This window comes from Myotis myotis, unplaced genomic scaffold (genome assembly GCF_014108235.1).
Source record: "Myotis myotis isolate mMyoMyo1 unplaced genomic scaffold, mMyoMyo1.p scaffold_m19_p_7, whole genome shotgun sequence".
NCBI lineage: Eukaryota > Metazoa > Chordata > Mammalia > Chiroptera > Vespertilionidae > Myotis > Myotis myotis.
The window spans coordinates 35,955,617-35,968,004 of record NW_023416379.1 but is presented as its reverse complement, the minus strand read 5'-3'; the positions used below and the strand labels follow the sequence as shown (position 1 = coordinate 35,968,004).

At 46.5% G+C, this 12,388-nt stretch overlaps 1 protein-coding gene across 7 annotated transcripts in view; it reads right to left on the bottom strand.

The window, feature by feature from the left end:
* FYN (FYN proto-oncogene, Src family tyrosine kinase) overlaps positions 1–7,273 on the bottom strand; it is a 213,330-nt gene extending 206,057 nt beyond the window's left edge. For all 7 annotated transcript variants that reach the window (XM_036318356.1, XM_036318357.1, XM_036318354.1 and 4 more), the window contains exon 1: positions 7,139–7,273. The gene's annotated coding sequence lies outside the window, so the exon portion shown is untranslated. The remainder of the gene's footprint in view (positions 1–7,138) is intronic.
* Positions 7,274–12,388: the final 5,115 nt, after the last annotated feature.

Genomic DNA, 12,388 nt, shown 5'->3' with positions numbered 1-12,388 from the left:
CCACCTTGGTTAAGTCACTTAGCTCTCTAGAGCTCACTTTCCCTCATAATTAAAATGGACATGTTGGACTACATGATCTCTAAGCCCTTTAGAGTCGTATGTTCTGCAGGTTTTGACATCTATTTCTACCTTGGTCTGGGGAGCAGTAGAGTTTTAGACTTCCATCCCCTATTCCCCTGATGCTGCTCTGCCTGGATTCAGAGATCTTTGGTGCTAAATGCAACTGTACTTGTCATTATTAATCTTGCTTAATGTCTGGGCATAACCCCCTCCCCCTGGGGATCAGGGACACCTCTCTCCCCAGGGCCTGCCCAATCCTCCGGGTGTCCCTCTCCCACTCAGGGCCTGGGCTTCTCCTCCCCTTCTCCTGTTCCCAGGCTCTCTCTCAGCCCTAACTGCTCTATCTCTACACTCTCTCTGAGTGATACCACCCACATCTAGGGCTTCAAATATTTTGTAATCTGCTGCTAATACATTTATAATTCAGTCTTATTCCTCACTCCAGACCCATCTATTCAATGGCCAATGAGATACCTGGACCTGAAAGTGAGAAGTGTTAATGGCAAAGTCATCACTTTACATACTCCAGCTTTTCTTACTGAACTGATGGGTCTCAGTGTCTCTCTTCACCTAATTCCCAAGGACCCCTCTTCTGGCCCCTCCATGTCTATCTCACCCTATCTTATTCTGCCTCTTTTGCTCCATCCAGACCCTCATCTATTGCTCATCTGAGTTTCCATAATTACCTTTCCTCCATCTTTACCACCACTGATCAATAGCCCACTGTGGCCAAAGGATCTTTATAAATTAAAATCAGATCAAGGCAGTATCTCCACTTACAACTCTTAAATGGCATCCCTGACAAAAACACAAGAACATTCTCAGTTTTTCCTTCAGCCCCATCTTCTCCCTCTGTCCATCTCCCTCCCACCTACCCTGAACTTCTTGAAGTTTCCCAGAAGGTCTGTGCATTGGCCCTCTGGGCTGCTCCTTCTGGGCAACAGCCTTCACACAACACTCAACTAGGTGACTCCTACTCTTCAGACTGTTACTCTTCATCTCGAAGACACCTCCTCCACCATCTCTTTGTGGAGGCCATGCTCCCTCCTGTATGTGCCCGTGCTCCTATGAGAATCCCTAGAATCGCAGATTATCATAGTGGGCAGAGTTTTCCTCCTGCAGGTAAGTTCCTTGAGGCAGGATCGTACCTTTTGGCCCCTCAATCATCTAGTTCAATGCCTGGCAAGTGGTAGATGCAATAAATGAATGCTACTGAATGAGTAAGTAAGAAGGACAATCCACAATCTTACAGAGACCTATCTGTGGATCACTAGAAGAACCCAGCTTAAAATAATCACACTGCGTAAAAGTATTTCCAGTATCAACATGCTATGCTTTCTCATTTAAAAATTTTATTTTCTATTTTCTAGGTGAACAACAGATGAGGATCTAAATCAATGGTTTCCAACCTTTTCTTTGGCCATGCCCCACCTAAGCATCACTAATATCCTGATGCCCCCCTGTGACATATAATTCTTATTCAAAAAGTGAACTCCTATTCATGTGGAGGAAGCCTAAAAGGCCATTAACTCGGTCTAAACAAGCTTCCAAAGAACATGGCTTCCATGAAAGAGAAAAACAAAAGAACAAAAGGACAGTTGAAGTACTGAGGAAGAAATCACTAAGAAACTGTTTAAAAAATAATAATATAAGTTGATATGAAAAAATAGCATATAAAGTTTCAAAACATAGAATAGAGAACTGAAATGCATAAATATGTCACAATATATATTTATATGCTATATATATGACCCTAGAACCATAAGAAATGCAAAAAATTAACTGTTAATAACTCATTCCTGAATTGCCCCCCTTAAAAGTCAAATTGCCCCCCATGAGCATGTGTCTCACGGTGGGAACCACTGGTCTAAATGGAAGGAGTAGAGGTGGAAATGAACATTTTATTTTTTATCCTATATAATAAAAGAGAAACATGCAAATTAACCGTCCCTCCACTATGCTCAAGCCACGCCCACCAGCCACGCCCACCAGCCACACCCATCAGCCAATCAGGAGCAAGTATGCAAATTAACCCAACTAAGATGGTGGCAGCCAGGGAGCTGGAGCAAGCAGGAGGCTTGGGTTGCCCCTGGAGATGGAGGAAGCCTTCCCACCTTCCCTGGCTGGCCCCGGGTTCTGCTCAAGGCTACAAAGTTTCAATTATAGAAGATAAATAAATCCCAGAAAAAAGAAAAAAAAGGAGAGGCTGCGAACGTGGGTGGCCGGGGGGCGTGGCCAACCTAAAAATGGCCATCAGCCCCTCACCCAGGTTAGCAAGGCACCCCAGTGGGGACCCCCATGCTGAAGGGGATGTGGGCAGCCTAAAAATGGCCCATGGCCCCTCACCCAGGCTGGCCACACCCCCATGGGGTGAGTGTCCCCACTGGGGGGCTTGGCCAGCCTGAAAACAGCCATCAGCCTCTCACCCAGGCTGGCCAGGCACCCCAGTGGGAACCCCCACCCTAAAGGGGGTGTGGCCAGCCTAAAAACGGCCCTCACCCAGGCTGGCCAGGCACCCCAGTGGGACCCACCCACCCTGAAGGGGCTGTGGCCAGCCTGCAAACAGCCATCAGCCCCTTACCCAAGCTGTCCAGGCACCCCAGTGGGACCCTCACCCTGATCCGGGACACCCTTAAGGACAAACCAGCCGGCCCCCACCCATGCACCAGGCCTCTATCCTATATAATAAAAGGGTAATATGCAAATTGAACCTAACCGCAGAACGACTGGGAATGACTGGTCACTATGACACACACTGACCACCAGGGGGCAGACGCTCAATGCAGGAGATGCCCCCTGGTGGTCAGTGCGCTCCCACAGGGGTAGCTCTGCTCAGCCACAAGCCAGGCTGATGTCTGCCAGCAAGGCGGTGGTGGCGGGAGCCTTACCCGCCTCCTTAGCAGTGCTAAGGATGTCCAACTGCAGCTTAGGCCTGCTCCCTGCTGGCAAGTGGACATCCCCCGAGGGGTCCCAGACTGTGACAGGGCACAGGCCGGGCTGAGAGACCCCCCTGAGTGCACAAATTTTTGTGCACCAGGCCTCTAGTTGAAATATAAAGTCCTATTCCCAACCAGAGTATTAATTTCCAAAGCATTTACACCCCTCTCCACCCCTTATGGCATGTAACACATTTAATTAATATCATCATTACATCCATATATAGTATTTTGCATATTGCCTAGCAGCTAAGAGCAAGGGCTTTGAAACCAAACTAATTAGGCCTGAATCCTGACTCTACCACTTACTGGCTATTTGATCTTGAGTTAGTTACTTAACTTTCCTTGCTTCAATTTTCCATCTGTAAAATGGGGATTATATATGAAACTACTTCACATCATTATTGTTAGGACTAGAATTTAAACAGTGCTTGACAATAGCAACTGCTCAGTAAAAGTTAGCTATTATCAATCATTTTTATCTCCTCTAGTAGACTGTGAGCTCCTGAAGAGCAAGGACAGCAGATGTATTCATTTTCAAGGCCTTATCTCCCAGTGCCTTGCACACAATAACATACTGGCCTAATGTTTGCTGAACAGGTGAAAATAATGAACTGTTCATAGCAAAAATATGTACATTATTAAGTATGATGACTAGTATAGACTGAATTGCTCCAATAATTTGGAGGCCTGTGGAGAACAGGGACTCTACTATGTAGAACATTAGCAGATCACCCTGCTCCTGGAGGTCTGGAAGCTCACTTAGCCTCCTTGGAATACACAAGGCTCACAGTCACATAGTCAGGGTAGCTGTATGACAGAAGGGACTCAGGTGGGACTGAAGAGCTAGACTGACTGAGGCTCCCTTCCCATTAGCATGACGTGGGGCAAGAAGTTTCTCCTTTGGAGTCTGCTTAATTTCCTCTCTCAATTAACAGAAGGTAGGACTCTGATTTCTAAGGACTGCCCCCCGCCCCAGGCCCTTTGGGAGTCTCTAAAATGAGTAGATAAAAAACTAGGCCAAGAAAGGTGCTACTGAAGTAAAAAATAAAAATGAAATATCAAAGGCAACACAGGAGCTGTCACATCAGTGTATTACAAGGGGTTGTTGTAAGGAAACTGGCCACTTGAACTGACAAAAAGCAAAGTGTTTTGAAACATGTTCAAAATGAAATGATCTGAGCTTCTAAAACCAAAAGAACAAAAGCAATGATGGGTATAGACTCCAGGTTTCCAATTAATTTGTCATCAGCCTACAAACTCCTTGAGGGCCATGACTATGTCTTGTTGAGTGGCAGCATATGGCAAAGCTTCTGGCCAAAAATACATTTCTTCTTGATCTTTCATCTACTCACATGGCTAACCTATATTTCCCAGGCTCCCTTGCAGGTAAACGTGGCCACAGAACTAGCCCTCATGTAAAGAATGTATGTAGAAGTGATGGGTGTCATTTCCAGACCAAGGTATTTAAAAAGTGGGTGCACCCTCTCCACTCCCTGTTTTATTTTCTGCCAGCTGAAAGCAGGTTACAATGGAGCACTATGAGATGGTACAACATGGATCCCAGAATCACTACCTGGAAGAAAGTCACCCATCGACCACAAACACCCATTTTGGACTATTACATGAAGAATAATAAATATCTATTGCTGTTGAGCCATTATATTTTTGCAGGTCTACTTGTTACAGCTACTAAAATTAGCCTAATTAATCCAGATGTCTAGCACATATCAAAGACCTAACTCACATTTGTTGAGAAAAGATAAATAAGACCAGGTCCCTTCTCTCAACTAATGATGGAAACAGACACATGCCAAACATAATGTCTGCTACTGAAGTTTGAGAACAAAACTGGAAGCATGATGTGTTTTGGAGGAGAAAGGATGGAGAAAGCTTCACAGAGGAGATGACTTCTAAAGGTTAAATGGTACCCAGGCAAATCAGATGGGGTTGGAGATTCCATACCCAGAAGAAAGCACAGAGTAAAGGCACAGAAAGCTGAATGTAGATTTGTTCACATTCAGCCTTATCATGAAGTCTCTCTAACTTGGTCAACAGAATGCATATTTACTGTGCACTGACCTTCCTTCTTGGGTCTGGCATCAAACAAACAACTCTTTGTTTTTCTAGTACACTCATTAACCCTATTGCTTTTTTTTAATATAAAAAGTTCCACAGTGAATGTCCTTAGAAAATGCAGAAATAAATGTTTAATATTAATCTTAACCTTTTTCTAATAAAATCCTTGAAGAGCAAACGAGATAGTTCTATTACTTAAAACAGTTTAAGAAACATGCTCGTAGGAATCACTGGTTTCAACCTACATTTTGAGGTTATCAATTAAGCATGTAATAGTTACTGGCTTACAAAATGTAACACCAAGCCCCCAGATTTACATTAACAATTTCCTCTCTAAGAGGAACATCAAGCAGATGGTTCAAGGTTCAGCCAAAAGATTCTTTACATCCTTTGCTCATAGCTAAGTGCCTCCAAAACCTTGAGATAGTAACAAACCACTTCCTCCAAAAGTCTGTGAATCCCTTCCTCACAGTACCCATGGGGCAGAGATCAGGAGAAAGAGAACAGGAAGGGTGGAAAGTATTGCAGTCACCTGGGTGGAGAGGAAGGATGTGGGCCTCTGAAGGCTACCTCGAGATAAGAGACAGTTTCTAGTGGTTTTCCAAATACCAATTCAATGCTGTTATCAATGCCCCAAGAACTTGTTTTAATATAAGGGCAAAGCAAAAAACACTGGGAAGACAAGATTTCATTTCAAAAGACTTCAGTTTCAGCACTCTGTAGACTGGAGAAGCAGCAGCAAGTCAGGCTGCTCCCCTCCTATCAAACACCAATTTAATTCTCTGATTCAGTAACAACATTTTCTGCCCCCACATTAATTTATCCCACTTCAGCTCTTAGCGCCTAAAGAGACGGGGTTAAAATGGGTAGGGAGGGCTACCTTGAAAGTAAAACAACTCTTAAGATGGCTGGAATCATTTCCCCCTTGAATCTCAGAAATAACTGCAGCTGCCCATCAACACTGCCAGTCCAGGATTACAGCAAAATGCTAGCACCTGCTACCCTGCATCTGGGGCCATTTATTTTTTTTGGTAAATGTGGCAGGAAAGACTGCTTTATCTGAGAGAAAGGGAAGCCCCAAGCAAGAGAAAGAAGAAGCATTGCGCCCATCCTTGGGTACTTTGTGCGTCTCTTCTCTGGGCACTGAAAGAGCTCTTTGTGTGTCACACACACACACACACACACACACACACACACACACACACACAGTCTGCGTGATTTATTGGGGGAGGAGGGACAAGAAGGGTGACTTTATTATCCCTCTTCTCACTGAGTCCCAGCAAATCTCCGCCTGGGCCCAAGCCCTGTGGCCTCTTTCTGGCCCAGTCCCCTCCGCCTGTGGCCGAAGAGATAAGAGAGGGGAGGTGACCAAATAAAAACAATCATCGACCTAGGGAAGTAGAGAGGAAATCCATCGAGCAGGGAAGGGAGGAGGAAGGAGCTTGGGGGAGCAAGAGTGGGGAGCGGAGGAAGAGGAGCGAAGGCTCCGGCACTGGGGACAGGGGAAGGGTGGTGGGTGGGTGGCGGCACAGGAAGAGTGGAGGGGAGGATGGGGGAAGTGCAAGGGAGGTGCCAGAAATAGGCAGGAGGATGCGCTGGGGAAGGCGCCGGCCCAGGGAGGAGGAGGCCGAAAGGTGGAGGAGTGGGGCAGGGGTGGGGTGGCGAGGGAAGCAGCGCGGGGCATCAATTATTAAGTGATTACATCATCCCTGACATTAAAACAACACACACAGCCCGGGTCCCCGCGGGGGGCCCCCGAAAGGAGGGCGGGGGCGGAGTCTGGGCCAGCCTCGCCCCGAAGCCGATTCCCATTCTCGCCCCGCTCGCGCTCGCGGACGGGAAAATGGGCTCCCCTTCCTGCGCTACCGAAGGCGCAGCGCCCGCCTCCCGCTCGGCAGCGGGAAGACCGAGAGCGGGGCCAACTCCCCGAGCCCCGCAGGGCGCGCAGGACCCGGCGGCGGCCAGGAGACCTGAGCGCGGGGCCCCGCCGCGGGGGCAGCGCTGCGCGGGGCGCCGGCGGCCGGGTCCCCGGAGCATCCCCGCGGCCATCCCCGGACGCTCACCTGTGCGGCACTCAGGCTCCGGAGCCCATTCACATGGTCCGCTCCCCGCCCTCCTCCAGCGCGGCCGCGGCGGCTCCTGAGGATCCGGTGGCTGCGGAGGGCTCGGGAGCCGGTGGGCCTGCCGAGGGCGCTGAGGGGGGCGGCGCCGGGTCTCCCCGGCCCGGAGGCCGGATCCTTCCCAGGCGCGGCCGGCGGCCGCCGGGTGGTGCGGTGCGGGCGGCGGCTTTGTGTGCGCCCGGGGAGCCCTCGGAGCGCGGGGTGAAGCGCCGCGCGCCGGGACGGCGAAGGACGCGCGGTTCCGAGGGCAGCTTCGCTTCCGTTCCCGCGGCCGGCCGGCGGGCGGGTCTCGACGATCTTCGGCTCCCGACGACCCCTCCTCCTCACCCGCGGCAGCCCCCTCCCCGCCGGCTCAGCTCTGACAGATGGCGCGACTGCAACGACGCGCTGCCGCTGCTGCGGCTGCTCCCAGCTACTCGCGCTGGATGCGCCTGCCCCTCCAGCCTCAGCCCTGTGAGAAGGGGGCGGGACACACCCCCAGAGTGGCAGGCAGCGCTACCCTATCCACGGGCCCCTCGGGAGCCTCGCGCGGCGCCCATTGGTGCTGGGGCGGGGGCGGTACTGAAGTGGGTGGGGCCACCGAGTGGGTAGAGCGTTATGTGGCAGCCGGCATCCTGGCTTATTGAGTGTTTGGGGAGAGACGCGAGGCTGGAGTTGTGTGTGTGTGTTCCTCAGGGTTGTGTGGACTTGCGAGCTAGGGAGTTGGGGCGGGAGAAGGAGGGGCGAGTGTGAACTGCAGTTTCTGCTTTGCGGAAGGTTGCAGTTGTCACTGCAGAGAGACATCTGCCATTCCCTCAAGCCATAGGACTCTGCCTGAGGAAGGGCTCGCTTGCCTTTCTGGTGTCTTTATTTGAAGGTGGAAGGATAAATTGGGGAAGTATTAGGCTGGTGAAAGTGTTTTCTCTGATCAAACTGAAGCGTACAGTACAAGGTGGAATCTCATCACAGAACCCTGAAAAAGCGAAGAGAACCTTGGGAACGCACAATTAATATGATTAATAACAAGAACGAGAAGGGGGGAATTAGGGTTAATTTATTAGTCTCTTATTTTCGTGGACACACACACATATTTATTTTCAAGCAAAAAGTCTGGAGGAATTAGTATTGAAATGGGGGGAGAAGGCGGAGAAGACAGGCATTGATTAAGGAATCTGTAACATTGAGTGGAGATTTGTTTGTATAGTTTTTTCTGAATCATGTTTAATTGCAGCCATTGGTTGTCTTTGGCTTCTCATGTCTTCTTACGTTTTTTTCCCCTTCACTGAATCTGAGCTTTGGCTCAGATTTTCCTTGATGGAATAATAGCTAGTTTTGCATACATTTGGGAGTGCATCAGTCTTTATTTCCTATCCAGCTTTTCTATGGCAGGATGTAACTTCATACAAAGAAACGCTTTGGCTTCCTGATTTTCTTCATAGGTAATTCCTGTTTACTGAAAGTTCTGCTTTAAGGCATGCTCAGATTCATTCTCCTTAATGATTTTGGCAAGAACCCTTCTCCCCCACCCTCACCCCCAGCAAATCTAATGTCCTGAGAAATATAAGTGAATTGGCTTCTGTCTGTGCTCAATATCTGTAACATTGCCTTTCCTGCCCACAAATTTTTAACTGTAGTTTAAAAATATCAGTCACTTTTGCTGAGTCTTTTTTTGTACGCAGTACTTTTTAAAAAGTCGCTAACATATTAAAGGATCCCTATTTTACAGATGAGGAAACCGAGGACAAGAGAAGTTAGTAACTGAACTTAAGGTGATAGCATAGGGTAGTTACTGTGTTTTGTTTTCTCCTTAAATAAAATGATAAGTGAAATTATGTGTTGGTAATTCATTCCATAGTTCCAAGAAATGGAACCAAAACTAGGACTAGCAGATTTCCACAGAAGAGAATTGTTTAAAAAGAAGAGACTCCTCTTCTTCAGTGCTAGCCTGCCATGGCTAGCCAAGTGTTTCTGAATGCAATTATCAAACCTTAGTGTGTATCAGAATGACCACATGGGACTTGTTAAAACATAGCCTGGAGGGTCCCACCTCCAGAGGGTCTGGTTTCGTAGGTTTGGAATGGGGCTCAAGAATTTGCACTTCTAACAGTTCCCTGGTGATGCTGCTGCTGCTGCTGGTCTGGGTACCACACCTTGAGAACCACTGGTCTAGAACTGGGCTGTCCGATGTGGTAACCAGTGGCCACACGTGGTTATTAAGCATTTGACATGTACTTGAGTATTTGTATAGGCTATATTGAGATGTGCTGTAAACATAATAGATATATGGGTTTCAGAGATTTAGCATGAAAAGAAAACATCTATAATGTGCTAGATAAAGTATATTATTAAAGTTAATTCACCTATTTCTTTTAAATTTTAATGAAGCTACTAGAGAATTTAAATTAGCATATGTGGCTTACTTTATGTTTCTATGGGTAGCACTGGTCTAGAGTAGTTTGTTGTTGTTTTTTTCATAGAAACGTAGGTTTATTTTGAAAAAAACAAGAGCAATGATAAAATTAATGTCTTCTTCATGACACTTGGCATCTCTTCTCTGCTACTGTCTTTCCTGCTTCAGGGGAAATCTTGATCGCAGTGATTACTTACAAAACTGACCCAAGGTGAATGTCACTAATTCTGGATCTGACAGAAGACTTATTTCCTTTCATAATTATAAATAACTGCTCACACAGATAAGTACTTTGAAACATGGAAATAATTTCATATGTGAATTTTTGAGTATTTTAAAACCTGGCAGGTAAATATTTGTAAATTCAGGCATTCCAACCTCACTGAATTTTGCCTTCAAATCTGAATCGTACTGGATCTCAATGACCTCCATTATCATTTGATTAGGTACTGAGATTTTCAATTTTTAGAAGACAAGTTTTCTTTGATTTTTTCAATAAATATAGAATCAGTACCTAATCAAATGCAAATAGAATAGCTTTTGATTTCCGCTCCACAGTGCAACTGTTCAGAGCACTAAATGAGGCAAATCACATGTTCACATGCATAACATGGGGAGATAGCGAAATGGAGCTCACACTACTTTCATAAAGACTAAATGGCCATGGAAGCAGTTTGTGCACACCTCTACTTTTTAAAGATGAACTGTCAGGTATTCTCAGAAAACCACCCTTAAGATATACACCTCCTTGGAATTCTTGCCTTGGACCAGAAGGAGTTGATCTGGGGAAAATCTCATGTGGAAAAAGAAGGACCCTTTATATTCACCACCCCAGTGTAAGCTTGGGAGGAGGTAGGGGTAGATGGTGTTAAAACTGCCTTTGGAAGAGGCCCAGCAGAGTGTCTGAAGCTGGGATTCTGGTACTGCTTTCATACCTGCTCTTTCTTACTAAATTTTGGCCAAACTGGGTAGTTGCTTCTCCTGACGGGGCCACAGCAGAGACCACTTGTTGTGTGGCTCTCCAGCTTTCTTCCTTTTTAAAAAGGTGGAGACTGAGATGAATAGACTTAATAGTGTGATTATGAACATGGTTTTAGAGCCAAAGTCCACTGGACCTCTGCTGGTGGGTGCTCTCAACATGCCTGTGTCCATACTGGGCAAGCCGGGCTGTCAGGAAGGATTGGACCTACAGAATAAGAGGCCTGTATCCCAACCAGACCAGAGGGAAAATAGGAAAGATGGTGGTGATTGACGATGGGCATCTTTGATTGTTTGCCTGACTTCCCAGGGAAGGCCTGGTTTATTACCTGATATGGTTTAAATGTCAGGAAATGAGACTTGGTCAACCTTGAGGGCATACATAGAAATACTGTTTAATTTCACGAAGTAGTTACCTTCCAACAGATCTCACAGGGATCGTTGTGGGATTCTAACAAAGGAGGCTTTTTTGTCATAAGATGGCCTGTTCCTTTCCTTTACATTCTAATTAGTTGTACCTCTCACTCTGACCCTTTCTTGACTACCCACTCTTATCTACTTCCTGGCTCCACTCTATGCAGCAATGGTGCTTGAGACTCATCCTGTGCAGCTGAGACATAAGAAAGCCCCACCCTTGTGCAGATAATTTGACCAGAGGCCTTCAGATTCCCCTGTTTGGAGGCCTAGGTTGGTGAGGCCCTATCTTATTTGAGTGAGGGGAGCCTGATTTGCCACCCCTGGGAAGATACTCAAGAGCCACACAGTGAAGCAGTGAGGCCAACAGGTGGTGTGTGTGTGCGTGTGTGTGTGTGTGTTTCTGCCCTTGGTGATCAGATGTTTTTCTTTTTTTTTTTTTTTTTTTTTAATTTTTATTGCTTAAAGTATTACAAAGGGTATTACATATGTGTCCATTTTATCCCCCCGCCCTAGACAGTCCCCTAGCCTCCCCTATCCCCCAATGTCTTATGTCCACTGGTTATGCTTATATGCATGCATACAAGTCCTTTAGTTGATCTCTTACCCCCCTACCTCCTGCCCCGCAACCCTCCCCGGCCTTCCTGCTGCAGTTTGACAATCTGTTTGAGGCAGCTCTGCCTCTGTATCTATTATTGTTCAAAAGTTTATAATGGTCTCTATTATCCATGAATGAGTGAGATCATGTGGTATTTTTCCTTCATTGACTGGCTTATTTCACTTAGCATAATGCTCTCCAGTTCCATCCATGACGTTGCAAATGGTAAGAGTTCCTTCCTTTTTAGAGCAGCATAGTATTCCATCGTGTAGATGTACCACAGTTTTCTAATCCATTCATCTACTGATGGGCACTTAGGCTGTTTCCAGATCTTAGCTATGGTGAATTGTGCTGCTATGAACATAGGGGTGCATATATCCTTTCTGATTGGTGTTTCTGGTTTCTTGGGATATATTCCTAGAAGTGGGATCACAGGGTCAAATGGGAGTTCCATTTTCAGTTTTTTAAGGAAACTCCATACTGTCTTCCATAGTGGCTGCACCAGTCTGCATTCCCACCAGCAGTGCACAAGTGTTCCTTTTTCTCCACATCCTCTCCAGCACTTGTCGTTTGTTGATTTGTTGATGATAGCCAGTCTGACAGGTGTGAGATGGTACCTCATTGTTGTTTTGATTTGCATCTCTCGGATGATTAGTGACTTTGAGCATGTTTTCATATGTCTCTTGGCTTTCTGAATGTCCTCTTTTGAAAGGTGTCTATTTAGGTCCTTTGCCCATTTTTTGACTGGATTGTTTATCTTCCTTTTGTTAAGTTGTATGAGTTCCCTATAAATTTTGGAGATTAGGCCCTTATC